Source organism: Triturus cristatus, chromosome 6, assembly GCF_964204655.1.
Source record: "Triturus cristatus chromosome 6, aTriCri1.1, whole genome shotgun sequence".
Lineage (NCBI taxonomy): Eukaryota > Metazoa > Chordata > Amphibia > Caudata > Salamandridae > Triturus > Triturus cristatus.
Genome location: NC_140589.1, coordinates 943436651 through 943463100, shown reverse-complemented (window position 1 = coordinate 943463100; position 26450 = coordinate 943436651).

The following is a 26450-nucleotide window of genomic DNA, read 5'->3' as shown; positions in this document are numbered from 1 at the left end:
CCATTTAACCTCAAACTTAAACTGGACGTCACACATCGAAAAAGTCACTGATCCAGCAAACTGCTCATTTAAGTACATTTAATAAAAATACAGTGTCTAGGAAAGTGGACCCAGCATTGGAAATGTACAATACCAAAACATTGGGGGAGGGGGCTCTTTATGGGGCTGAATTGTGGGGCACTGGGAACACAAATTTTCTTACTTTTAAACCTTCCCAGTAGCACCCCCCACCCCCCACAGGCTCCTATGTTTTTGAATCTGGGCCAAAAACTACTAGCTCATAAGTGGGATTACAAGCAGCTAATGTTTTGGCACCATCTGTGATCAGTTATTGAGCTCTCCCCCTAAAGAGCAGTGACGATTGATCTCCTGAAGCAATCCCAAGTAAATTCTATTCCATGGTTTAGCTCCTTGAAAAATCTACTCAAGAGACTTGGGATAAAGGAGATTTGGTCCACTCCTGAAAGATTGTCCCATATTCCAAATGCAGGGAAAAAGAGATACACTGGGATACTATTATGGTGAAGGAGATGGCTAAACCAGTGGGTACACTGACCCAGGATTTTATACGTTTTAAATTGGTTCTATTTTATGAGGAAACTATTGATGAAATTGTTTCACCCTTGGCACGTAAACTATTTATACAATTTTGCTTTAAAACTCTACATACTAAACTGTTCTGCAAAAAGTGGGGTAGCAAGGCCCTCTCAGATGACCAGTGTCCAGCGTGCAAGGCTAGTTCTGAATCAATAGTCCACTTGTTTTTTTTTGCCCCCATTATTGAAGCTTGAGGGACAAGTGGATAGTTCCGTTGTGGAAACTAATTGGACCTGGCCATTACCTAGAGGTTTTTAGAACTCTAGCCACTGACACCCGCACAGTGGTAGTTTTTGGTCTGGCCAGATTCTGGCACGCATCATGGATAAAAGTTTTAAATGTATTATCTTAGCTGTTCTTTATTAAGTTTTATAATGTATACACATCAAACTCTGGCTCACTTCCTGAACAATGACTTTTTATTTTTCTATTGTTTTATCTAGTGTTGCGTTTTGCACTTTGTAAAATTATTTTTATTGCCTGTACTATTTTATATTTGTGTCGCACTTCGCACTTTGTAAGGTCACTGTGATCGAAAATAAAGTGTGTTCTATGTTTTTGCTAATATGATATTTTCCCAAAATAGCGAGAATGCAGGTAAGTTACGTTTAAAAATCTTATTTTCTGTGATTTTTATTCTTCTAGACAGTTGCTCGGCGCTAATCGTACTTGTTTACAACTTTGCACTCGCTTGGGCTGATTAAGTAAGAGAGGTTAGAGAACTTAAGTTAGGTAATGCATACTAAAGAGACTCATTTCCTTTGTCCACTTTATGGTGAACAACTGATTACCATGCACCATGGCTGGAAGGAAGTATGAGGAGGAGGATGGCACCATTATATTTCCCAACCAAGAGAGACCTTATGTCTGATTGTCCACCCAGTTGGCCACTCTTTTTCTGTAAAAAAAAACTCAGATTCACCAATAGCTCTAGCCACTAAGTCCAGTCCTTTGGGTTGTCCTCTTCTGGAGAGGCTTTTCAAAAATTGCCACCAACAAAATGCCCAACCTGATATTTTATTATTTTTGATAAGACATACTGTCTTTTCTACTCTGGTACCTGAATTGTAGTATGTGTGTTGTGTATGTGTTTTATTTTCAATCTTGCTAGTGAAAAAAATAAATAGGGGGAGGTGTATATGGCAGCTAAAAAGTGTGAAATGTGTTTTCTAGGCGTACTGACTGCCAGGGCCAGAGGAGCCAGCAGCAGTGGCGGGCGGTGGTAAGTCATATTCCTTACTTATTGACAATACACTCGCTGCAAGGGTGTACACTATACAGTTAAGACTACGTTGTTCTGAACAGTTAAAAAAAGACACCCTTTACTTAGCATTAGCATTACCGGGAGACAGTAACTAATGGCCTCTTCTATTTTCAATTCAGTAGGGAAAGTTTTATCCAGAAGTCTAAGAGTCAGACAACCTTGATGGGTTGATGGAAAAGAGAAAGAAGGATGGAAAGAGGAAGGAGGGGTGACATGTAATATATGACTGGCAAAGAAGGATGCGTGGGTGAAGGAAGGGGGTTTGGGATGCATATAGGTGGCTGATAGGATGCATGGGTAGTTGAAGGATGGGTGAAAGGTGAACGAAAGCATGCCTGGCTGGGTGGGTGGGTGAAACTGTATGGGTGAAAGGAATCCTACGGGGGGTTTGATGGGTCAATCTCAAAGGGAAGCAAGGACGCAAGGGTAGTGGTTAAATGAAAAATATGTGTTGTTGGTGAAAGGTTTGTTGAGAGATTGAGAATGATAGCCATGTTTAAATGGATGGATGACAGGAGGGTATACAATCATCATAGGTGTAGACTGGATGGCGAGAATATAAAAGAAAATTAAACCATGCCAGAGTAGCAAAGGCAAGGGTGAAGAATAAAAATTATGCTAGAAGAGCAATGCAATGATAAATGGAAATATCCCCGGGAACAAGAATAAACAAGGACTGTTTTTTTCAAGGTTTTTGAATCAAAGGGAGGGTATATTTCAGAATACTCCCTTGATGCACTGTAATTTGAGTGCACAACATTTATTATGTATGTACCCACCCATCATCAATCGCCACCCTCCAACTCTGAGGCCCACTCCCGCTCCCTACCCATGTCATTTCTACCACGTCAGCCATGGGTGGCCTATTGGCTCCATGGTTACAACAATAGTAGTAATACCTCACGTCATCATCCATGATGTTGTGACGTATATCATCATTCATATTAGTAATCATGTCATCTGCTTTGTTGTAGTAGTCAGGGTGAAAGTGAAATTGAGCATTAGCCATTGATTTAACAGAGTATGGCCATACTAGAAAAGTAGATAATTGTGTAGTACAGCTGCCCCACCTGCAGACAGCAGTAAAGTAACGTGACGTGAGTCTGCGACACAAGTATGTCTGTCTAGGGGGCAAGCTAACTAAGCTGGCATGCCTAAAAGATTAATTTAGCTAATCAAGAGAGAGAAGAAGAAGAATACTTGTCTAACCCATAGTGCCTAATGCCTGAAACTCTAATCACATCCAAATCTTAGGGACTGAGGAAGTGAGGATACCACAAATGTTATGTACTGCTAGTGCTACTGTGCCACTGTAATGTTATGTGTATAATTGTGAGTTACTGTTTTGCAAAGAGTATTGATTACAATTGTCGTTTTTCTTTCTTGCTATAGCTACTCCTTCCCAACCCAACAGGCAGGACTTAGCAGTCAGGACCTGGCAATGGAAGCTGGAGGCCATCCACGATGAATATCGGCGGCTGGTGGCTCTGGTGGGGAAGGAGGAGGCAAGAGCTGCGGCCACCAATGCCTCGGGCACCAGCCAGGCCCCCCAGTGCCTCTGGTGGTACAGCGCCGTGGTCTGGCAGCCGCCCGCCGCAATTCAAACACTGCTGCCCATTCCTGTTATTCATGCAAAAAATGTCAGTGCTGCATGCACCTCCGGGTTGCGCGCCTAGAGGCCAGGGTGGAAGAGCGCTTCCACTCCCTAGAACACAAGACATCAGTCTTCACCCTTGAACCCTTTCAGGGTGGGTGGGTGGGACTTGTTGGGGAGAGGGTGTGAATGTGGGAGTTGGGGTTCTTTTCTTTTTTTTAGGCACATTTGCGTCTATGGACAATTTTTTGGGACTTGCTTTATGGACATTGGTTGGGGTTATGGAGAGGGGTGGGTCGGGTGTTGTGGGTTTCCTTCTAGTTTATATTTATTAGGGGAATACATTATTTATAGTTTAACATACAATTTATTTTTCTGGGGGGGGTTACTCTTAGTTCGCACTGTTTCCTTTGCCACAGGGCTGCAGCCAGTTTTTGAAATCTGGCAATAGTGTAACACACCAACAGATAGACGCAGTACCCTCACTTGTCCTACTACCATCAGTCTCTCCTCTTAGTCTATGAAGTCTGCAACTAAAACCCCTATGGACTTGGAAGGGGTGTGGGTGTGTGAATTAATTAATTTCCATAGTATATACATTATTGTATCCCCACAACATCTTATCTTACCTGTGATTGATGATTAGGCAAGTGATGGCTGCATGGTGATGGTTTGGTTTCCCAAAGTGCAATGGTTGTGGTAGATGGTAGTAACAGAGACACAGTAGCTGTTGTGAAAAAAGAAAATGAAAAAGTCATCCTAGGTAGACTAGAGAACGACTATTAGATGTACAGCACACAAGAAGAAGATTACCAAACGAGAAACCATGATAAACAATAAAACAAGTAAAATAAAACAGAATGGTGGGATAGCCTAGTACAAGTTACTAACTGAAGTCAACTCTAAAGAGGACAAGAGTAACCTAGTGCTGGAAGGATGATGATAATGGCAATTATGATGGTTTATGTTCCTCTGAAAAAAAAATGAATATCGAATACTGTCTGTGCATGGATGGTCAATCTAATATATGGCTGTGTGGGCTATAGTTAGTTATACAGTACTTAGAACAGAACTCAAAATCCTCACCCTGCCTGCCCTTGAGTTGGTGTTGCTTTTACCACATTCACCCCACCAAGTGTGTGATGAATTGATGGTGTAAATTGTATTTAGTCAGAACAATAAATCACACAGTTCGGGGGAAGAGGATTAGAGGTTCGATGAATGGATGGGAAGGGGGATATGAGGGAAAGTTTTGACAAAGACAAACACTGTGGACAACACATTCATCTTGGAAGTTAGGAGCCAACCATCAATAATCTGTTATGGGAGGAAAAGCAAATGCATGATGATGATGGGTAGTGGTAGACTAGTGCAGGGCAGCATATTAATTATCCAATTGTCTGTCTGCCCCCAGAGAGACCCAAGTTACATACATTATATTTTGTTGTACCAGGCTTTGAAAGATAGCAAATAAAATTAAAATATCTGTAGAAGTCAAATAAGCAAACATAAACAACACAGCACAGTCATAATGATTGAAGTGTAAAAAAAGATTCTGTATGTATTACCAAATTGGGAGTTGCATCACTGCATCCCTCTTGGACTGTCCATCCCTCAATCTTGGGTGCCTTGTGGATGCAGTTTGGTAAGGTAAGTGTGAGTTGTTTTTCCACTATTGCACAGGGTAAAGGACCTGTAGATGGGAAAGCAAAAAGGATATTGAAAAATCAAGGATGAAAAAAACATGTTAAACAGCAAAAGGAGGAGTGCAACAAGAAGAGTTTCGGAGGCAGCATGGCTAAATCATGCCTGTTTCCAGCAATTACCTCCAACAACAGGCCCCCTACTCAACCTCCACTTAGCTTTGAATTTGAGCCAGACTGCAGTGAGTTAGCAAGCGCACACACACACACACACATACACACACAGCAACATAGCAATTTCCAAATGAAGTAAAAATTAAATCAATGCACCACGGTCAGTCATACCACACTCGTCATCACCACCACCACTACAGAGACATTTAGGTTGTCGTTTACCTTTAGGCCACTTCAAAGTCATCATCATTGTCATCCAAATCAGTTGGTTTAAGTGAATTTAAATACTTCCATCTTCTTCTGGTGGCATTTATCAAAGTAGTCAGTCTCACACCCACGCCCTGAGTCATTCCATCAATCATCTCTGATCCTCCTGACTCTGACTCTGACTATGGTGTCCAACTCCATACCAACAGTGTCGCAAGTGAGTTCAGACTCGTCCTGACTCAAATGCAATGGATCAGCCTGTAGTAGTACAATTTTGTTATTGAACAACAAGAAGGGAAAGATTGACTAGAGTGGGTGGGGTCACATTTCTGTGTGGAGAAGAAGAATATTAGACATTATTCATAACAAAGAACAATAACTCAGCGTGCAATGCATGCCATCATTTACCTGTTCTTCCGGGGCAGTCCCTCCAGGCTCTGTAAGGATAGATAGATAGTCAGGGTCCACAGTTGGAGGCTGGCACACATTTGTTTGTTTTTGTTCTCTATCCAATGTCTGGCTTGAGGAAAATAGCTTTAGACCGAGTCTGGACTCCACAGTGCGCACAGTTGCAACTACAATCCAGCAATCAAAGAGTAAGGTGGCGGGGATGGGTTTGTGAACCAGAGACATACACACACAAATGATAAAGTCAATAATGTTCCTTAGCTATATTTTTTTACGTTTTTTGGGGGGACGTCAACGAAAGAAAGAAAGAAAGTAACTAAAGCCTAGTTGTCAGGGAAGTAGAACTGGTCCTCAAACTCTGATGGTTTGCCCAGAAGTAAGTCATCTAACATATTCCTTCCATGACCTGAGTCAGCATCATCATCTTCCTGCTTTGCTACTTCAGGTATGGTGTAATAACGTAGTATAAAGTGCTGACTCATTTTGATCATGGTTAATCTCTCCACATTTTGGGGCGGCAGACTGATCCTTTTCACTGTCAGAACAGCACCAACAGCACTGAAAACTCACTCAGCAGAGACACTTGCTACGGGGCAAACCAGATAGTTTATCACCAGCCTGCTGTGTACTGGCCAATGGCGCCCTTTCCAATACCAATACAGCAATGGGTTTTGATCAGAATAGACCTCTGTTGGGTCATCCAGATAGGCCTGGACCATCCGCTCAATGTCATGGATGCTCCACTTTTCTTGGCCTATTTTGCCTTTGCCTCAGCACTAGACTTAAGCCCAGCCTGTAGAAACCATTCCTGTGCCGATTTTGGGGCTGATGCTCCTGTTGTTGTTGTTGATGTTGTTCTTGGTGTTGTTGGTGGTTTTGGCTGCTGGGAGCCAACTGCACTGCCCTCAGGCTCTGAAGTTGAACTTGAAGTCTGCCCTGCAGTAATTGCTGTCCTCTGGTGGAGCGGGCCTCTAATTCCAGGTCATTCTTTTTCTAGCTGACTGGCTTGCACAGCTATCCACGTTTTTAGTTGGCAACATTCCTGTCTGAAAAATAAATGATAATGTCCAGTAATAGTTTGTACCCTGGATCAAGAAATATCGCACAAATGTAATGGTTGGATGACCCAATGCCTCTTTGCACCCTTGCATTTTCAGATAAGTGAAGGATTAAGTTCTCCACCAACTCATATGCCTCTGTTTTTTTCTTCCACACCTGCATACATTGCAGACACCTCCTTTAGCTCTTCCTGTAGCATGTACAACAGTGGGATAGCTTGGCCCATGGTACAGTCCTCCTTGCTGACTTCACATGTCAAGATCTCAAAAGGAAGCAGCATCACTGTAAGGCATTTAACTAGGCCCCATTGGTCCATCTCAATGATCATGCCTTTCACAGCAGCATCCCCTCTTTGCATTACATAATCATTGATTGGTCTGTACGGCTCAAACAGACGTTCAAGCATGTAATAAGTCGAGTTCCAACATGTTGGCACCTCCTGGATCAGTGCCTTAACTGGCATTCTATTGTCACATTGAATGATCCTCAGATGCTTCAGGGCTATAAAAGAATGGCTGAAATGTGTACAGATTCTTCTGCAGAGGGTCAGTACGTTGCTGACTCAGTCTTCTATTTTCAGAAAGTCTTGAACAATGATGTTAATGCTGTGTGCCAAACAGAGGACCCTGAAATAGCCACCACCAGCCACGGCCTTAACTATATCACTGCCCTTGTCCATGACAATAAAACCAATGTTCAGCCCTTTCATCACAAACATTCAAAGACCTTAGTGTTAAAGTTTTCCAAAATATTTGCAGCAAGATGGGATTTCTCCATGGCAAATATTGCTACTGTAGCATGCTTCCAAGCGCCATTAAAAATGTCAGCAGTGTCAACAACACCTGCAGCAGAAATCTTTTCTCTAACCTCCAAAAAGAGATCCAGTGTGCAGTGATGCACATGTAACCAGTGGCTTGGCAACTGGTCCACATGTCTGTTGTCAGATGGTTAATGTGAACAGCACTCTGCTGCAAAACTTGTCCAAGCAATTCCAGCATGTCGTGATGTAGTGCTGGAACAGCAACTCTGGCAAAATAGGACTGGCTGGGAACCTTCCATTTTGGGCAGATGGCTGCCACAAATTCAAGAAAACCCACCCCTTCCACAAAAGAAAAAGGGAGGAGGTCCAGCGCTTACATTTTAGCAAGCTTCCCGTTGTACAAGCGTGCCGTTGGGTGGTTGCGTTCGTACTGCCCCTCCGACCTAAACATGCTGAGAATGGTAGCCTAGATTTTTTTCTTTTCTGGTGCCACTGATGCAGGTGACATCTTGAGACCAGATATTGCTAGGCACAGTGTGAGAAGTTGGCCAGATATATGCTGTCCACTAATTATAGTGGGCACCTTGTATCAGTCCAAACAACCCCTTTAGGTGAATAGGTTAAAGACAACATTTATTGAAGGCTATCCTAGTGGTAGCTATGGAGAGCAGCCTTCAGGCTAAGTCTTGAAGGAATGTAAAGCAGCTTGTTTTACCAGTCTATAATCTGTTGAATGATCAAATGAAAGGACAACGACACCAGGTATGTATTTAAAATATATTTATTTAAGATAAAACACACCCCTCTAGTCTCTTTATGAGACTGGAGTTCAAAGAACTTAATTTACAAGTTAGCAATCAACAGTAATAGCACAAAAACACGTTTGGACCTTAGGGGCGTACCAAACCATATACCAATAAAGTGGTATAAGAACCTCGACTGAACTAGACACAAGGCCTAGAGCCTGTAGAATCGCTGGGACCCCAAGGAACCACCCAAGGTAGTGACACAGGGTACCCACGGGGGCCGTGTGCAGTGTGTAAACACAACCGCGGGTTCCCGTTAGCTTCCATGGACAATGTTGCGGTTGGAAATTTAAAGATTAGGGACACTTAGAATCGAGTTAGGACCAAACCCTTTTGGACTTAGGAAGTTCTAGGGCTAGCACCCATGGGAGCACCGGAGTACTTTTGTTACCTCACCCAGGGAAGCCGGGTGCATAGGTGTCTTTTGGTGTCGGGTCGCGTCGTCGATTTCAATGGTAGCTGGCGAAGAAGTGCTGCTGCCATGAAGAGGAGAAGTGTCCGAAGAGATCCAAGCCTGGATCTAGGATGGAAGGAACCTGAAAGAATAGGGGACAGAGTCTGGGTCACTTGCCAGTGACCAAGGGCAGGATGGACCAATGCCCACAGATGTTGGGTGCTTCAGGTGAGGTTATGGGTGTCTTGACTCTTCAGCCACGAGGTCCCGGAGGTGCCGATGACATCCAGGAGCAGGATTTGAGCTGTCCCATAAAGTCTGTCGAGTGCTGCGGTCTCGGCGACTAGATTGGACCCAACAAGCCTTGGCAACGGCAAGTCACTGGAAATCAGAGAAAGGGCTGCGGTGCAGACCAGCAAGGTCTGAGGGACTCACCCAGCAAAGGTAAGTTGGGGCACATCTGGAGCAACCAGGAAAGCCCAATTAGAAGAGGAGTTGCCTTTGTGGGGACGTACTAGCCAATGGGTTAGCGATCGCGAAGGAGCCTCAAGCGGTCACACTTGACACTGGCCCACGGGTCACTTGTGGAGTGGAGGCCAGAATTCTTTGGTGCAGCAGGTGCTCAAGGCTGGAGCTACTCGGAGCCCGAAGCACAACTTCGAAGAAGTCCCAGAAGATAGTGTTGCTGCAAAAGTTCACGGTGTCCAGGGGTCATGGTTCCACGTCACCCACGATAGCCACGGGCCTCAGCTTTGCTGTGGACTCAGGGTAGCCTCGGGGAAGTCTGGAAATCCACCTCTGATGCAAAGACTTTGGCATCTGGATGGAGCTTCAGTGATGTAGACTGGCCAGGTGCTTCTTTGGTGCCTGCCAAGGAGGGGAGTCACTCATTGACCCCAAGGGAGATTTCTTCAGTCTTCTAAGCAAAGAGGAACATCGAAGTTCCAGGATACATGTTGCAGAGTTTCGTCCAGGGTAATCTAAAGTCGCAAGGACTGGGTTCCCATACTTATACTAAGTTTGGGGGTTGGACATACTCTAGGGACCCACCTATGGGAGGGTTTGGAAAGAGGGGTGGTTACATCCATTTCCTTTGTCCAGTTTCACGCCAGAGCAGGGACAGGTAGCCCCTGCAAGTGGTTTGAACTGGACTATGAACAGGGACACCAAGTGTGCCCCCAGTGCAGGACTTCAAAGCACCAGAGAGTGCTCTCGCCCAGCCCCAATACACATCTGCTTGTCTGGGAAGGTGTTTACACCTCCCTGGGACAGGAAACCTATTGTCCAGGCCTCCCCTGCCGGAGTTTCGGTCAGCAGCAGGAGGCCAGACCCGTGTCTGTGGCAGAGGCATCCATTTTGTGATGCCAGGGCTGTAGAAAGTCCTACCGGATTAGACCAGTGTGAACATGTCTCGCCCTCTAGAAGGGTGGAATGTTACCCCCGCTGCCAGAACTGGGGGGAGGTAGTATTCCAAAGCATTTTACACCAAACACAACATGTTTCCGTGCAGCCATCCTAAAGTTAGCATTTACCGCAAGGTTATAATGCACTTAAGAGTATATGGTCAGGCTGCACCACAAACAGCATCAGAGGAGGTACTTTGAACGCTGCAGAGGGGCTCTGCTCATGCAGGGGCACCCTCTCACATAAAAACCAAGCACTCTGCCTTCAGGATTGTCAAGGCCTGCCATAGGAGTGACTTATAGGTTTTATATGTGTGTGCAATGGTAGTGATATAGGTAGCCTATACCACTGTAAGGGGTGTAAGCACACCCTTACCCAGGCTGCAGTAGCAGACCTGTGGTGCAATTTTGGGGTGCTTCCCAGGGGTGGCATAATACATGTTTTAGCCCCTGGTAGGCCTCTGAGGTACATATGCCCTAGGTACATAGTATACCATATACTAGGGGCTTATAAGGCACTCCAGAATCCAATTGTAAATGTACCTAATGTACACGGAAACCATTTTAGAGAGGAAGCAGCTAGGCTAAGGTCCTGATTAGCAGGGCCACAGCCAGACTAAGGTCGAAAAACAGTGAAACACCAGCAAAAAGTGGGGGTACCCATGTGAAGCAGATCCTACTCTCCTACACACAGTGCACGTTTTCTCGCCATGGTACTCTCTTGCCTTGAACCCCTTGGTGTCTCGGCCTGACTCTTTTGCCATTGCGATGTTGCTGATGATGATGTGGGTGGTTCCACTGCACTGCTGGGGACACAGCTGCTTTGTGTACTGGAGAAAATGTCTGACTCTTGTTCACCTTCCACAGTGATCAGATCTTCTTCATCCCCTCCACCAACAACACTTGCATTTTTTTTGGCCGCTAAGATGCGCCTCCCTCTGGATCAAGTGGTGTTTTCTCTGATGGGTTGTTCGGCCTCAGGTTCCATAGTTTGTACCAACCTTACCCCGACTAACACTTGCTTCACAAATGGAGCATATAGCAATGTTTACCCCCTTCCTGCTAACCTAAAATAAGTCCCAAACTGGGGAGGTCAACTTTCTGACGTGGCTGATGCTACTTGCAATGCCGGATGAACTGGTAAGTGACTGTGACATTTGACTCTTTGCAGTACTTACTTCTACTGAGGTGGTTGTTGTGGTGGATGTAGGTCGCTGCCGGGACTTTGTAAATATGGCAGCTGTAGGTGGTGTTAGTGGTATCTGTGTAAGTGGTATCCATGCCACATCCTTCACAGCAGTTTGGGGTGGGGTAATGTCAATCTTCACTGGCGCTGGGCTAATGTCCTCATCATACTCTTCTACATCTACCTCCATAACTCTAAGGCTTTCTGGAACCTTCCTTTTCCCTAGCCTTGCATGTCGTATCTCACTCTTAGACTAAGGTGGGTTCCAAATGGCATCTAGATAATCAGGGGCTTGCAGAAGAAGTTGATGGACTAACCCTCTTGGTAGTCCCTCTTGGTATTGGACCTGGTACATTTCTTTGGAGCCATCTGGAAGATGTCAACAGGCAGTGGCACAAGTTGAAGAGATGTCTGTGGTCACACGTCATGTGACGTCTTGCGCAGCAGACTTTCTGTCTGGCAGTACGATGGGTGATGTTGTCTCTTCCTCTTTTGTGCACCTAAAAGCAAAGAAACAAGAAGAACATCAGTGAAACGTGGTACTGTTGTGGTTCAGGTACTACTACAAACAAATACAATATCATTTAGTGTGTGGTCACACTTTTTAGTGTTATTAATATTATTATTACCACAGTTATTAAAATAATTAACAATATAGTGTAGCCATTTGTGAGACTTTGACAACAACAAGGGCTTTCATGGTGTACTGTACAGTGCACTCAGGAAGGAAAGGCAAGAAGAAAAAAAAAACTAAATTAACGGTTTGGCATTGTGCATCACACGGGATGCAGCATTCAGGGGTGCCTTCTTGATGGAATCAAAGTAAAAAACTGAAAGTATTTCCTACTGAGGAGACTGTAGTAAATGAGGAAATTAGGAAACTTCATAAGAAATAAGTCTCCCAAGATGGCCACCAGAGACAAAAAGCCCAAATGTAGCACAAATATCACCCAGATGTAGCCCAAGTATAGCCCAATGACAGAATGTCCCAGAGTGTTCTAATGAACAACTAGAGCGCTAACAGTCTTAATTATGTCAAAAGTATGGCACACCTGAAGTCATCTTGATTGGAATAAAGTAGTAACACTTAAAACATTTAATTTGCAAAGGAACAAAATGAGGAGGTTCATTTTGCCATAGAAATTATGATTAGTGCTGCAGAAAGAAAAATTAGGGCACATTTTGACTTCTCAAATCCTCTTCTATTTCATTAAAAAATTCTGACATGCAGACTGAAACATGCACTTTAAATACCAGCAGCAGACTTCCCTGGTGAGCAATAGCTTTACAACAGTGATATAATGAGCAACTAGAGTGCTAACATTCAGAATTTATGGCAAATGTGTGACACATCTGAATGCCTTCTTGATGGAACCAAAGTAAACAAGCATTGAAAATGCAATAGGTCTCACGTTCGTTTAAGTTAAAGCAATTCTGTTTGAAATTAGGTGGCTTTTTAGCTTTGCTTTTATTAGTGTTTTTCAAACTTTCATGTACATAACATGCCTATGTATGCATATATGTATATGTATATGTATGCATGCATTTATATTTGTATTTATATAGATATGCAGATTATATATATGTTAATATATGTATGTATATATATATATACACACATACATATAAATAAATGCATATGCATATATATGGATATATATATGTGCATATGTGTGCGTGTAGAGAGAGGTAGAGAGAGGTAGAGAAGTAGAGGTGTAGAGGTAGAGGTGTAGAGGTAGAGAGGTAGAGGTAGAGGTAGAGAGGTAGAGGTACAGAGGTAGAGAGTAGTAGAGAGAGACATAGAGAGAGGTAGAGAGGTAGAGAGTAGAGGATGAGTAATAGAGAGTAGAGAGTGAGTAGTAGAGAGTAGTAGAGAGTAGTAGAGAGAGTAGCAGAGAGTGAGTAGTAGAGAGTAGTAGAGTGAGTAGTAGAGAGTGAGTATTAGAGAGTAGTAGAGAGTGAGTAGTAGAGAGTAGTAGAGAGTGGGTACTAGAGAGTGAGTAGTAGAGAGTAGTAGAGAGTGAGTAGTAGAGTGAGTAGTAGAGAGTGAGTAGTAGAGTGAGCAGTAGAGAGTAGTAGAGAGTGAGTAGTGGAGAGTAGTAGAGAGTGAGTAGTAGAGAGTGGTAGAGAGTGAGTAGTAGAGACTGAGTAGCAGAGAGTAGTAGAGAGTGAGTAACAGAGAGTGAGTAGCAGAGAGAGAGTAGTAGAGAGTGAGTAGTAGAGTGAGTAGTAGAGAGTGAGTATTAGAGAGTAGTAGAGAGTGAGTAGTAGAGAGTAGTAGAGAGTGGGTACTAGAGAGTGAGTAGTAGAGAGTAGTAGAGAGTGAGTAGTAGAGTGAGTAGTAGAGAGTAGTAGAGAGTGAGTAGTAGAGTGAGTAGTAGAGAGTAGTAGAGAGTGAGTAGTAGAGAGTGGTAGAGAGTGAGTAGTAGAGAGTGAGTAGCAGAGAGTAGTAGAGAGTGAGTAGTAGAGAGTGAGTAGCAGAGAGAGAGTAGTAGAGAGTGAGTAGTAGAGTGAGTAGTAGGGAGTAGTAGAGAAAGAGAGTAGTAGAGAGTAGTAGACAGTGAGTAGTAGAGAGTGAGTAGTAGAGTGAGTAGTAGAGGATAGTAGAGAGCAGTTGAGAGAAAGTAGTAGAGAGTCAGTAGTAGAGAGTAGTAGAGAGTGAGTAGTAGAGAGTGAGTAGTAGAGAGAGAGTAGTAGAGAGTGAGTAGTAGAGAGTAGTAGAGAGTGAGTATTAGAGAGTGAATAGAGAGAGAGGAGTAGTAGTGTAGTAGAGAGTGAGTAGTAGAATGAGTAGTAGAGAGTAGTAGAGAGCGAGTAGTAGAGAGTGAGTAGTGGAGAGTGAATAGTAGAGAGTAGTAGAGAGTGAGTAGTAGAGAGTGAGTAGTAGAGAGTAGTAGAGAGTGAGTAGTAGAGAGAGGGTAGTAGAGAGTGAGTAGTAGAGAGTAGTAGAGTGAGTAGTAGAGAGTGAGTAGTAGAGAGAAAGTAGTAGAGAGTGAGTGGTAGAGAGTAGTAGAGAGTAGTAGAGTGAGTAGTAGAGAGTAGTAGAGAGTGAGTATTAGAGAGTAGTAGAGAGTGAGTAGTAGAGAGTGAGTAGTAGAGAGTGAGTAGTAGAGAGAGTAGTAGCGAGTGAGTAGTAGAGAGTAGTAGAGAGCGAGTAGTAGAGAGTAGAGATTGGTCAGCTCTGCTGACCTGGTTCTCTGGCTCTACAACGGCTCTGCTGACCTGGTTTCTCTGGCTCTACAGCAGCTCTGTTGACCTGGTTCTCTGCACTCACGATGCACGCTCCCGACTTCGCGAAAATATATTTAAAAATAATATACATTTATTATAAGTGCAAATATATTATTTTTATGAATATCTTAGATAATCTCTTGCCCTACTATGTATATTAAAGACACATACATATCATTTTGGAACATAATTTTTTTTTGCAGGATTCGCATACCTAGCGCGCCCCGGCACATATATGACGTCACACGGGACCCGCCACCGCACAAGCATCTCGTACCGTAATGCGCATGTGTCGTGGATGCGTGGGAGAAGGATTCGCGGACTGGTCGCATACCAATCGCGCACATCATATAATATTAATTGTATATGATGTAACTGAAAAACACGCAGCCGGCGCACACCGTACGCGGATCCTTCATGACTTTTCTAAAATGGCGGCTAGAATCCGCGCACCCACAGTGATGTGTACACTTTGAGTGGGCGACTCCGAAAAAAATTTGGAAAAAAAAATGTTTTAAAAAGAAAATAATATAAATGTATTAAAATAAAAAATGAAAACAAAAAAATTAATCAATATTTCAGTTTGAATGTAAAAAAAATTTTTGTGTGCAATTTTCAGAAAAATATATAATGTTATTTAATGAATAAAATATTGATAAATAAATAGTTAAAAAACTGTAGAAAATCAGTACAAAAAAAAGGTATAACTATAATCACACTTAAAAATTAGCATTTAAAAACCTTTGAAATTCACTGAAAAAAACATAGGTTTCAGAGACGTTATAGTTAGAAATTAGCATTTAAAAAAGCTTTGAAATGCACTGAAAAAACCATAGGATTCAGAGACGTTATAGTTAGAAATTAGTATTTAAAAAACCTTAGAAATTCACAGAAAAAAACCATAGGTTTCGGGGGTGTTATAGTTAGCTGGCCATTTCAATCATACAAAACAATAGAAATTCCCCCGTTATAGTTAGTTCTGCTAACTATAACTCGCATGCCCGCAATGCACTGCTGATTATGTCACATATTGCATCATTCATGACATGGTCAGTGACATCACTGATGACATCTCAAATGACATCACTGATGACATCACTGATGACATCATCCAGGTGACAATCTAATACACCTCATCATACACTAGTATAACCTTTCATCACTCACTGTAAAATACAGAGTACCATATTTGAAACCATTGACACACCAATACCAGTTACTACATACCCACTCACTGATTCCTAAATCTACACACACAACTACCCAGTCAACAACAGAATCATTTATACATGCAGTCACTAATTAATAGAACACTACCAAATGCACTTATACACATATATAGACATTGACACATCAGCAGTCATCTTAGTTGGTTATGCAGTCATCCTACTCACTCATGAAAAAATGAATCACACATTTACTCACTTACACAATTATCCAACAACACCTCATTTATTCAAACACATAGTAACTCATAGTTAATATGTTAAAAAATCGCCATTTCAATTATACACTCATTCATATAGTTACTCTCACAATCACTGACTCTTACACATACTTATTTATATACACCAACTCTCACATACAATGCCTTTTATTTTTTTACTTTGTTGAAGATGTACAACTAAAACATATATTCGCTCACCAACACACAAATAAATATACTCAGTCACCCAAGCAACTGTTTCCACATGCACTCTTAAACCTATACACCTAGTCAATCAACGATTCACACATCTATGCATAGAGTTACACACCCCCCATTCAAACACACACAAACTCAGTGTCCAATACAAATACTCAACCAATTAATCAATAACTAATATACACACTCATGTAGTTAGTGACCAACTGATGCAGCATGTTATACAGCAACAGAGACAGTGATGCACACATTCACATAGTTTAGTTACTAATCCATGTATTAAGTGAAACACTTTTAATTACTCATTTAAACAGACAATCAGACAGCTACTAAATCCTCCATCAAGACAGTTATATATCCACTCAATCTTCAATACAGATTGGTATATATATAATACATATTTAAATTTCAAACTAAACCACATTCACTGGATGATGTCATCAGTGATGCCACTAGTGATGTCATTTGAGATGTCATCAGTGATGTCATCAGTGATGTCACTGACCATGCCATGATTGATGCAATATGTGACATCATCAGCAGTGCATTGCGGGTGCGTGAGTTATAGTTAGCAGAACTAACTATAACGGAGGAATTTCTATGGTGTTGTATGAGTGAAATGGCAGGCTAACTATAAAACCCCTGAAACCTATGGTTTCTTCTGTGAATGTATATATATATACATACATATATATATATATTCACTTAAAAAACCATAGGTTTCACACACGTTATAGTTAGGAATTAGCATTAAAAAAACCTTGCAAATTCACTTAAAAAACCATAGGTTTCACACATGTTATAGTTAGCTGGACATTTCCCTCGTAAAAAACCAATGAAATTCCCCCGTTATAGTTAGTGCAGGCAACTATAACTCACGCGACCGCAATCCTCTGCTGATGACGTCAGATATTACATCACTGTATTTAGACACCTATTTACCCATGTCTTCTTCCATTAATCTTTAGCTATACATATATTACAAATATTTATTTTTCAGAAAGACACATATGTAATCAGTGATGTAATATCTGACGTCATCAGCAGAGGATTGCGGTCGCGTGAGTTATAGTTGCCTGGACTAACTATAACGGGGGAATTTCATTGGTTTTTTACGAGGGAAATGTCCAGCTAACTATAACATGTGTGAAACCTATGGTTTTTTAAGTGAATTTGCAAGGTGTTTTAAATGCTAATTCCTAACTATAACGTGTGTGAAACCTATGGTTTTTTAAGTGAATTTGTACGTTTTTTTAAATGCTAAGTTATGTATTTATTAATATATATTTTTTTTCAGGTTTTTCACCGTGCGCGCACAGTGTGCACACGGTGCGCCCACGAAGCGTTGTGCATGCCACGCGCGTGCGCGCACCGTGCGCGCACCCTGCGCATTTTCTTCAAAAAAATAAATGTTTTTTTCACCCTTGGGGGTCCTTCAGTGACCCCCTGACAAAGGCTAGGGGGTCAGGAACTGTCCACCCTGCCCCCTTTTCACGTTCTCCACCTTTGTTTTTCACTGGCTCAGACAGACAAAATGGCGGCCGCCACTTCCTGATTTCGACCGATTCGAATGTTTACTGACATCTAACAAACAATCAGATAAATGTACTTTTAACTGAAATTTTCTCAGGAACTACGGAACAGATTGACTCCAGATATTCAAAAGGCACATCCCTGACCTGAGGACTGCTTCTCTGCCAAATTTCAAGTAATTCTGTTCAGCCGTTCGGGCTGTACCTTGGACTAAAGGTCCCTATGGAAAAATGCATGGGGAAAACGCGTTTTGGGACCCCCTTTTTTCTTGGCCCCCGCTTGACTAATCACCCCGAGACTTTCAGGGTAGGAGCGGAGCGGAGCGCCCCACCTATTTTGAAAAATTAGCGAGGATTCGTCAACCGGCGCCAAAGTTATTCAAAATAGAATTTTCAGATTTCCTATGGAAACACGGTCCTATATATATATATATATATATATATATATCACTCAACAAGATGCCTCTGAACAAGAAGACGCCACTCCGTTGGTGCAGGTTAACAAACCTATTTATTTCAAGAGACTGCAACTGGTGTCCGGTTTAAGAGTTCCCCCAACGCGTTTCAAAGCCACCGCTTCTTCTTCATGGGGCAGTTTGGCAGCATATGACGGGTTGAACCACAGCGCTTAATTTATACTCCTCCCCTTGCATGCTCCCTCCAGTGAGGCATGCTGGGTGCTGTAGTTAATGTTTTATCCCCTCCAGTGGGGTCCGTTACTATGCCTCAGTGTATGCCATTTTAATATATATCATTTCCAGCCCTCCAGTGGGCTCCCAGGCAACCAGTTCAATCTCGCCAATCTCGAGGCATCTTGTTGAGTGATATATATATATATATATATATATATATATATATATATATATATATATATATATATATATATATATTTATATATATATATATATATATTTACTGAAAAAACCAGAGGTTTCAGGCCTGATATAGTTAGGAATTAGCATTTAAAAAACCTTAGAAATTCACTGAAATTAGGTTTTAGGGGTGTTATAGTTAGCTGGACATTTCACTCGAACAAAACCATTGAAATTCCTCCGATATAGTTAGTTGTACTAACTACATCTCGTGCGCCCGCAATCCACTGCTGATGATATCACATATTACATCATTCATGACATGGTTAGTGACATCACTGATGACATCTCAAATGACATCACTGAAACCTATGGTTTTTTCAGTGAGTTTCTAAGGTTTTATAACTGCTGATTCCTAACTATATCAGGCCTGAAACTTATGTTTTTTTCAGTGAATTTCAAAGCTTTTTTAAATGCTAATACCTAACTATATCAGGCCTGAAACCTCTGTTTTTTTCAGTGAATTTCAAAGGTTTTGTAAATGACAATTTTTAATGTATTACTTGTTATACTGATTTTTTTGATACTGATTTACTACATTTTTTAAACTACTTATTTTTAGATATTTAATTTTTTAATTAAATTATAATTACATTATACATTACAATACAAATTATACTTTCTCAGAATGAATTACTTTAGTTTAAATACTTTGCAAATAGGCAATAGACTTTTAAGTACAGTAGTTACAGTTGCAACATTGAGCTCAATGTGAGTTTCTAGTCAAATGCAATTAGTTACTTTATGGATTACTTTTCTAACCACAGGACTGGATCCTAGATTCAGTCCTTGGACATCTCCTGTAAACAGATGAGTAAAAGCATTTTGGTTACAGTAGTGATTTTTAAGGAATATTATTGTATTTTAAAAGTTTGACACAAAAATGTTTTCACATAGAATCACCAATGTTATCCTATGGCAGAAAATTCACTTAGCAGGTAAGTAGTGTTATCGTTACTTTTTCTTACTCAGTGGTGGATCCTGGATCCAGCACTGGTGAATCTCCTGTAAACAGTTGAAAGAATGTGTTTAAGTCATACCGACGATTTTTTAGGAATATTTTTAGTTTGTGAAAATAGACACTTAGAAACTTTTCTGCTGAAAACCACACAATGGATTCCTATGGAAGGAAATACAAGTTACTGGTAAGTATGCTTAGAATTACATTTCAGGGTCAGTGCTGGGCTAAAAGATGCAGCACTGGGTTCTCTCCTGATAACAGGTGAGTAAATCGGAATTCGTAGTTCGACTGATTTTAGAGGAATATTTGTACGTTTCAAAAATGGACACAGAAACTTTTCTGCTGAAAACCATACAATGGATTCCTATGGAAGGAAATACAAGCTGTTTCATTGAAGGAGAGCAGGTTTCCCTGCTCTCGCTTCAATGAAGCAAAGCAGTTTGCAATGGCAGGGTGGGAGCCGCGAGGCTCCCGCCCTGAAATTGCAAAAAGCAGTGTCCCCAGGTGGGCACCCTGGGACACTGCAGGAGCTGAACCTGGGGGGTGGCGGTCCCCAGGGCCACAACAAGGCTCCTACATCTGTTAGCAGCCCTGGGGGTGGTGGTCCCTGGGGCTGGGGAGCCTCAGAGCCCCTCACACCCAATTTTTTGTAACCCTGGGGGTGGCGGTCCCCGGGGCTAGGGGGGCCTGAGAGCCCCCCCACCCAATATTAATAAGCCCCGGGGGGTGGCGGTCCCCGGGGCAGTATGGGGGGGATTGGAACCCCTACACACTATTTTTTTCACCATGGAAAACGGCGATATCCCAACTATCTCTGGAATTTTTACCGCCTCAGCGATGCGCGTTGTTAATAACGGGCAAACCGGGCGATAAATTCCAGAGATAGCCGGCGATAAATATGCAAGCGCTTTGCGATGTTTATCGCCGACCCTTGTTAATATGTCCCACAGAAATTGACACCTCAACGTATACCAACAAGAGATCCTTGCTCAGTGTCTGCACATCAGAATAATAATCAATCATTCAAGAAAATATTGAACAGAGGCATATCACTGTCTCTTCAAGGGCCAAGACTCTGGTCACCCTTAGCCCAAACTGAGAGCTGAACCCAACTGCAAAAGCTGCTGGAGAATCCTGAAAACAGAACCTTTCCCGCTTTAATTACATTAGTTTTGTAGAGCATGCAGTTACCTGAAGGTGTCTTGGTGCTATGTTTAAAGAGGTAGAGTAGAACTGCACTCAGAAAAGATATGTTTTTAGGGCTTTGCTGAACTTAATATGGTTAGGCTCTGCAAAAATGGTAAATTGCAGGTTGTTCCAGTTCACTGCAGTGATGACAGAGAACTCTCCGCCCCCTGTGTGCCTTCGGTGGAAGCTAGGGGTTATATTTACAAAGAGGTTTGTGTCATGTTTGCACTACGCAACATAGTACATGCATGATGCAAAACTAAAGTGAGATTTATTGAGCCATGCAAAGCCACTTTTACATGGCCCTGAGTTGCTTCATAAATCAAGAGTAACGCAATGCAGTGCAAATCTCTGTGTTGCGTTACACTGCCCTGGGAAGGTGTTCCCTGGGAGTTGCATGGGTGTTACCATGCAACTCACATGGTTTTTGATCAATTGACAGATATGCCGGAACTTGTAAACTTAGGAATGCACCAAAACATTATGCTTCCTAAGGGAGGCGTAGCTAGAAATCTCTGTTTATCCCCATTTCATCCTCTTTCTGTGTGTTATGCATTCTTCAGCACACATAGGAAGAGGAATATGCCTTCCAGGATTCTTTTGTGTAGGAAGGTACCCTTTTCTGCACAAAAACAATCCTGCATGCAAAGCAGGCACCCTTGCACAATGGTGCAAGGGTGCCTGTGTTGGTGCAAGGCAGCCCATTGTGCGCCAGTGAATGGGAAAGAACAGGAATGCGACATATTCCATTACATACAGAGCATCTCTGCCCTTTCTCTGTAGTGCAGTGCAGCAAGGTGACTTGTAAATGTACTCCATGGTTTGTTAACAGCTGAGAAGCAAAGTTGTCTAGTTGGACAATATTTGGTAAACAGACATGTTATTTAGTTCGGTGTAGCTGCTCTATGTACTGCTTATTGGCAATAGCAGAGAGCCTTGAAGGTACAGCATTTGCAAACAGGGAGCCAGTGCAAATTCGACAGATTGCAAGAAATCCTTGCTGATCTAGGTAACTGAACTCAATGTAGAACATGGTCATGACTGAAAAATGTTGCATAGGGTAAATCAACCAAGCCATTTGTAAGTAAGACGAAGAAAACATACAAGTAGCATACTGACCTTCACAAAACTATTTACTAAATAAATACATACATAATTCATTCAATAATTTAGTTTGAACTATAATATTGATAATACAAGATAAATGGCAGCACTTACGGAAACAATTTAGGTGATTTGGAATGAGTGACCAATATAATACATATATGTCTGTTTTTTTAGATTTGTATCTTTCAGGGCTTTCTTTATCATGCTTGTGTTGAAGAACAGGGGGAACAAGGAGCGAGCGCGGTCGTCTGTGAGAGCCACGAACTACGAACCGTGAACCACGAATTGTGGGACAGCCGTGTTAGGGGCTGGTGGCTGGTGGCTGGCGGCTGACTGCTGCTGTGAGGCGGTCCCTACCCCCGGGGGCTGTCAGCTGCGAGGCAGGAGCAATGAGTGAGAAGAGCCCTCTCAGGGGGGCTGTCAACTGTGGCAGCAGGTGCCACAAGCCCGGTCCCGGTCCTGGGGCTGCCAGCTACAGTGAAGCAGTCTCGGGCCCAGGGGGTATCAGCCACAGGAGTCGTAAGTAAAAGGAGCCGCAAGCTTGTGCCTGGTCCCAGTCCCAGTCCTGGGGGCTGATTTAGCAGCATCAGCTGGCTGCGGTGAGGCAGGGAAAACGAGCCGGAAGGAGAGCCAGAGAACCAACCCCGAGCCCGGGGTTTTACGAATTGTTGGACTGTCAGCTGTGGTGATGTGGAAGAAAAGTTGTCTGATTGTCTCTACAATATTGAGAGCTGGTTGACGAACAACCATTTGAAGTTTAACACTGCGCTGCCTTCAAACCTTGTCCTGTCCTAACTGGGACTCCGTGTGGGTGTGGCTGTGCTTGACACTCTTCTGCTACAGAGAACTGTTTTTGCCTGCCTTCTATCCACCTGCCGCCCGCCCGCCTAAGATAGCACTCGTTCAAGGAACCCCTGGTGGGACGAGGGTCCCAGGGGCAGCGCCGTGCACCACGCATCGACCTGCACACTCTGGGGGGTCTTCAAACCCCAGAATGCACCGCTACCTTCACCAGCTGCAGCGTGTGAGGGGGTGGGTGTCCAACGCGCTTATAGCGCAGCCTCTCCCACTGTGGCGCAGGACGCGCGCGGGATACAACCCAGACATAGCCCGGAACAAGGGCGGACCCGTCTGAGCCCATCAGGGGCCGTCAGAGGCCGGGCTGGGCCATCCCGCTGACATTTGACTTCCAATTACATCTTACCGGTGAGACTCTGTTGCGCTTATTTACGTTTTGGTTTCCCCAAGCGTATTATTAAGTGTTTGGGACTTTAAGCTGTGAGCTTCAGTAACCTGGTACTATCATACTTGTGTATAATTGGGAGCTGTATACCATGGCCAGAAGAAAGTCACTCACATGGAAGGGGGTGGTGGGCACTTTAGATGCTTTTCTGACCCAAGCAGAGTCAGCCCTAATGCATGAGATAGCGCTAACAGAACATAGGCTGTCTCTGGAACCCACGGGAGTAGGGCCGCTTTTGCATGTACATGCCCCAGAAGTTAATACGACCGTCACAAACTCCCTTACGATATCTTCCACTCCTGCATCTCCACCACCGGTGGCATTCCCCCTGCATGATTTACAGGCAATAAACAAGGAGGGTGCGAGACCTAAAGTCGTCACATGGGCCCAGAAAGCTAAAAGCATCCAACCTCCCTGAATGAAACCTCCTGGGAAGAAAAGGAAAACAATGGCTAATACTAGGCAATCCAACAATAGCCAATCAAGCACCACAGAACCCTTGACTAATCCTGTGCCACAAATGCCGCTTCTGGAGTTCACTCCCCCTGCAGAGACGGTCAGTGCCGTTCCTGCAGGTGTAGGTATGCGAGAGTTCTGGCAAAAATTAGAGGAAACATTAGTGGCGGTTGTAGCCCCCTTAAAAGCCACACTCACTAAAATTGAGAACAGCTTAGCGACTCTGGAAAGCCTTGTTAACCTTAACACTGTATCAACCCAAGGCTCTAGGGTCCCATTCAGTGCCTCAGAGGCCTCTGCATGTAAATCTTCCCAGACCAGAGTACCTATTCAGTCTCTTCCTCCCTCAGGGGGTCCTACTAGCGTTAGCCCGCAACTCAATACAGTTTGCACTGTTTCTAAAGGTGTTCCCCCTAAGCCCCAGGCAGGTCACCTGGTTTCTATCCGTTCTAACCGGCAAGAGGGCCAGTTGAGTCTTGTAAACTCAACATCTAATTTCTATCAGCAGCGGGTATACAAGGTGACCACGGAACAGGGGCCTCGCATGGACCCAGGACCCCGGAGGGTAGAAAGGGGGGGAGCCATGGGTTTAAAGGTACTTCACCTCCCGCACAAAGCTATTCCACTTACAGTGGTCCTGGTGAACGTCCCCACGCTCCCTCAGGGGGAGTTTGAACACTGGTCTACTCTGCATAATAGATCCCTACATTATTTAACTGGGAAAACAGGCTTGACAAATGAGCTTTTTCGAGATTTTAAAATGGCCCGTAGGATAGGGTGGGTGGGTCAGTCCGCTAAATCCCTTGAGGGAGACTGTGTGGTTCTTTCCTTTGCATCTCCTGCACTTGTCCGTACAATTTTGAGCAGGGTTGGTCTTTGGCCAGTTAGAAGCCAGGGGGTTAGTATTGTGCCATTGGATTTTTTCTACCATCCTGCAAAACCCTCCCAACGCCGTCCAGAGGGCCTTGGCGGCTGCTCAGCTACCCGATTCCTGTCAGTAATTCCTAAGCTCCACTTTATAATCTGGCCGAGGTCGACTGACTGGCCACCCATACGCAGTGTGACAAAATAGCTGAGGGGGGACCCAGCAACCCTGCGGCCTCTCCTGAGGTTCAGCGTAGTAGAACAGCGAGCCCCAGTCTTGGTACTAATCTACTTTCTACTACCATTGTGTGCAATCCCACGGGGCCTATTCGCAGTAATTCCCATATACATGATTAGCGCAATGACGTTAGCGCTCTACTTACCACAGAAGGGTTGCCCTTCAGTGCAAGTCAACACCTATCTATTTACCCAGCGAATTATACCTCCAAGAAAGTATTGTCTGAAACTAGTATTATCTCTTGGAATATTGCTGGGTTGCATGCAAAGATTTCAAATCCTGTATGGGTTGAGTTTAGAGATAATGTCGACATATTATGCCTACAAGAAACATGGGAGATGGAGCCAGTCCATATTTCTGGTTATATGACCTTCAATAACCCGGCGGTGAAGGGCCTGGAAGGAAGGCCCAACGGAGGCTTATGTATGTATATATATAATATGTTAATGGTGGATAAAATTGTTTTTTCCGCGGGGAATTGCTACTACCAGATCATTCAACTGTATGTAAAACCTTCTAAGAGAATGTTAGTGGTACATTTTTACAACAATGTACCTGCAGGAGAGTTGGGGATGGAGCTTCTTAGGATTGGTGAGGCCTTGGATGTTATTTTTAATTCGAGCTCCATGGACACTGTGATTATCCTGCTGGGGGATTTTAACTGTGCACTGTGTAAATCAGCTAACCCGAAAATTTGTGGCACTGATACACGAGAGGGGGTACTCAACTGTCATTTTTCACACACTAAGGCTGGGGATAATCTCAATGACCTAATGTCTCATTATGATTTGGGATTTGCAAATGAACTTGTCTCCATCCCTGTGATTATGTCCCCGACTTTTATTGGTATAGGTTTCATCTCCATTATTGATTTTATGCTGGTTTCACACACCCTTGCCCCGAGTTTGTTGTCCTTTATGATAGGGACTACTGTGTTGAGTGACCACTATCCACTTTGTCTTAAGCTACAACTACAAGCTCAAAACATTGGGAGGAAGAACTGTGTGAACCAGGTGATGGGTTCCTTAGAGCTGAACAAAACGAATGGGTATGCTCTTCGCTGGTCAAAAGTCGACCCTGAGGTATTGACTAAGCAGCTTATTGTATCATGTAAAACTGCGTTTGACATCTGCTTAAATGAGCTTTCTACTGCAGATGACCTATCCAGTTCTTTTCTTGAGATAACTAAAGAGGTTAGGAAGTTACTGACTACTCAATGCCGTACTGGGCCGAAAACCACTGGCTGGTTCGATAGCGCATTCACCAAGGCTTATTCCAGCCTGAAGGTAGAGCTCGATAGGCAACCTAGATCCTAGGAGGAGATAAGGAGGGCTAAAGCTTCTTATAGGAGGACAATTGCTTCTAGAAAGAGGTCACTGAGGGAGGAAGCCTGGGAGTCGCTACATGCCGCAGCTCAAAAAAAGGACTCTGCGGCCTTCTGGAAGATCTTGAGAACCCTGCCTTTGTGTGGGGGTGGCGAACCTTCAATTGAGATCGCAATCCCAGAAAAGGATTGGATAACCCACTTTTCTGCATTATGTAATGGCCTGGACACCGATGAGCCCCATCTCAGGGTCCTCTCAACGTACATAATGGCAACCTCCTTGTAACGTTGGAT